The sequence below is a fragment of the Salmo salar genome, chromosome 26 (assembly GCF_965601325.2).
Source record: "Salmo salar chromosome 26, fSalSal1, whole genome shotgun sequence".
Lineage (NCBI taxonomy): Eukaryota > Metazoa > Chordata > Actinopteri > Salmoniformes > Salmonidae > Salmo > Salmo salar.
This window is the reverse complement of record NC_138316.1, coordinates 50,114,346-50,117,774: the sequence shown is the minus strand read 5'-3', so window position 1 is coordinate 50,117,774 and position 3,429 is coordinate 50,114,346. Positions and strand designations below refer to the sequence as shown.

Below are 3,429 nucleotides of genomic sequence, written 5' to 3'. Positions count from 1 at the left end.
TATATAGTGGTACTACTATAGACCAGAGCCCTATTCCCTATATAGTACACTACTATAGACCAGAGCCCTATTCCCTATATAGTGGTACTACTATAGACCAGAGCCCTATTCCCTATATAGTGGTACTACTATAGACCAGAGCCCTATTCCCTATATAGTGGTACTACTATAGACCAGAGCCCTATTCCCTATATAGTGGTACTACTATAGACCAGAGCCCTATTCCCTATATAGTGGTACTACTATAGACCAGAGCCCTATTCCCTATATAGTGGTACTACTATAGACCAGAGCCCTATTCCCTATATAGTGGTACTACTATAGACCAGGGCCCTATTCATGTCAGTACTCAGTAACATGCTGACATTGCTCCTAAGCCTGCGGTCTAAGGCTGTGTGGAATGTTCTGAGCTGTCATGAACTGTGACTCTGCATACAGCACCACACTGGTTAGCTGAAACTGTTACACACACACACACACACACAACTACTATTTAATGAACAGAGTTAATGTTTCAGAGTACAACGTTTATGAAGCGTATATTCTTTATTATTTCTAATTACAATATTTATATAAAAAAATGTAATCTCAATCTGTTCTTTATTTTCACAGTATTTGTGCTATTCATCCCCAGGTGCTGACCAACACAGAGCAGACGAGGACAACAAGATGTCCCTCAGGAAGACCTAGGAGGGAAAATTACAGACATCAACTGTCATACACAGTAGAATATTATTATTATTATTATTTTAAAGGACAAAGTCACTCTCTTCTGCTACAATTCCAATCAAGTAGGATATCAATTGAACATGGAAATTCGAGGGGAAAATGTGATATTTTGTCTCTTATTTCAAGGTTTGAAAAAAAATTGAAAAGTAAATTGTAGAATTTCTTTGGATTTCATTCATTAGAGCAGGGATGGGCAACTTTGATGGGGTGGGGGGTCACAAAGAATCTGAACTCAATGTGAGTGGCTCGCGGGTTTGATACCTACATGTGCATAACCCCCACCACTACCACATTGTCAGCAAAACAGTTTAGCAGCCCCCCTCTTGACATTAGAGAGACATTTCTTTATATTTTAGAGTTCATTTGGTGTAATTCTACACATTTTGCCATAGAGTGGAGAGAAATGTTTGTAGTTTTTAATATAATATCTGAGTGAGACTGAATAACAAAGTCAATGGGGCCCCCTGGCTGGTAATTCCACCATGATTCCTAAATTTAGATAGGTGGCCGTTAGACTTAGTTAGCAATCTGACATGACTAATTAAGAGACTATCAGTGACTGACAACAAGAGAAAAACTGCTGATGGACAACCACATCTTCAAATTGCACCTTGTGTATTCTACTATTCTACCTAGCAACAGTAAGTTGAGACCCCGACTGAGTTTAAAAAAATATGTATATTATCTTTTTATTATTATAATATTTGTGTTATTAATCCGAGGGCCTTCAAAAGGCATTCCACACAGTTGCCCAACCCTGCAGTAGAACTACTGTATTCACATTCTGTGAATTTACCTGACTGAGCCCACCTGTTCGTCGGTAAGGAAGTGATGGGATCTAAAGACACAGAAAAATACCAAACTCCCCATGAGAAGATGCAAATACACATAAACAAATTCAGACAACATAGACAAACCAACTCACCTGTCATCACGGCTAGCTCGACGCTAAAGTCAGACATTATAGACAAACCAACTCACCTGTCTTCACGGCTAGCTCGACGCTAAAGTCAGACATTATAGACAAACCAACTCACCTGTCTTCACGGCTAGCTCGACGCTAAAGTCAGACATTATAGACAAACCAACTCACCTGTCTTCACGGCTAGCTCGACGCTAAAGTCAGACATTATAGACAAACCAACTCACCTGTCATCACGGCTAGCTCGACGCTAAAGTCAGACAATATAGACAAACCAACTCACCTGTCTTCACGGCTAGCTCGACGCTAAAGTCAGACATTATAGACAAACCAACTCACCTGTCTTCACGGCTAGCTCGACGCTAAAGTCAGACAATATGGACAAACCAACTCACCTGTCTTCACGGCTAGCTCGACGCTAAAGTCAGACATTATAGACAAACCAACTCACCTGTCTTCACGGCTAGCTCGACGCTAAAGTCAGACATTATAGACAAACCAACTCACCTGTCTTCACGGCTAGCTCGACGCTAAAGTCAGACATTATAGACAAACCAACTCACCTGTCTTCACGGCTAGCTCGACGCTAAAGTCAGACATTATAGACAAACCAACTCACCTGTCTTCACGGCTAGCTCGACGCTAAAGTCAGACATTATAGACAAACCAACTCACCTGTCTTCACGGCTAGCTCGACGCTAAAGTCAGACATTATAGACAAACCAACTCACCTGTCTTCACGGCTAGCTCGACGCTAAAGTCAGACATTATAGACAAACCAACTCACCTGTCTTCACGGCTAGCTCGACGCTAAAGTCAGACAACATGGACAAACCAACTCACCTGTCTTCACGGCTAGCTCGACGCTAAAGTCAGACAATATGGACAAACCAACTCACCTGTCTTCACGGCTAGCTCGACGCTAAAGTCAGACATTATAGACAAACCAACTCACCTGTCTTCACGGCTAGCTCGACGCTAAAGTCCGTGAACTCGTGTCTCTTGCTAACGGAGCAGACGTGAGATCCGAAGTCTTGCGTTCTGACCTCTGTGATGCTCAGAGTGATCTTCCTTGGCATGTAGTCCAGTGAGTAGCCCTGGGTGCAGTTCTGGAAGGCCTTAACATATAATATAACAATATATGCAATTTAGCAGACGTTTTAATCCAGAGCAAGTTACAGTCATGCATGCATACATGTCTTTTTCTCGTAAGGGTGGTCTCAGCGGGAATCGAACCCACGACCCTTGGCGTTGCAAACGCCATACTCTCTCAAAACTGTATTGTCCATAAGGTTTTCACAAGAAAAATGGACGTTTTGTCTTTGGCGCTCTGGCTTACAGGGTAAAACACAAAAGATAAAACCTACACACAGCAGTCCACACCTTGTGTTTGATGTAGTGACAGAGGAGCGTGTTGCTTGGACCTCTCCACTGGACAGACAGCTGTGGGATGTCCTGGTGGTCTTCATAGCTGTAGTAACATGGAAACTGTACTGTGTTCCCCGGCTGAGACAGGACTTTAACCGCACTGCCTAGGGTTAGAGTCACATACAGACCTATAACCAGTGCTCACTTGAGACATACCAAAGTATACTTGGCATTTAATCAGAAATGTCTTGGTGAAAAAGGTTATTACTTAATATTTACACATTTTACATAGTAATTATACACTTCTGTAATTGATGTTGGAAAAGGTTATTACTTAATATTTACACATTTTACATAGTAATTATACACTTTTGCAATTGATGTTGAAAAAGGTTATTACTTAATATTTA

At 41.6% G+C, this 3,429-nt stretch overlaps 1 long non-coding RNA gene across 1 annotated transcript; it reads right to left on the bottom strand.

The window, feature by feature from the left end:
* Positions 1 to 533: 533 nt before the first annotated feature.
* On the bottom strand, positions 534 to 3,209 carry LOC145864288 (uncharacterized). The gene is made up of 3 exons (XR_014382868.1): positions 3,035 to 3,209; positions 1,526 to 2,769; positions 534 to 686 (listed from the first exon to the last, which is right to left on the bottom strand). It is a non-coding gene; the product is annotated as an uncharacterized LOC145864288 (long non-coding RNA).
* Between the last annotated feature and the right edge of the window lie 220 nt (positions 3,210 to 3,429).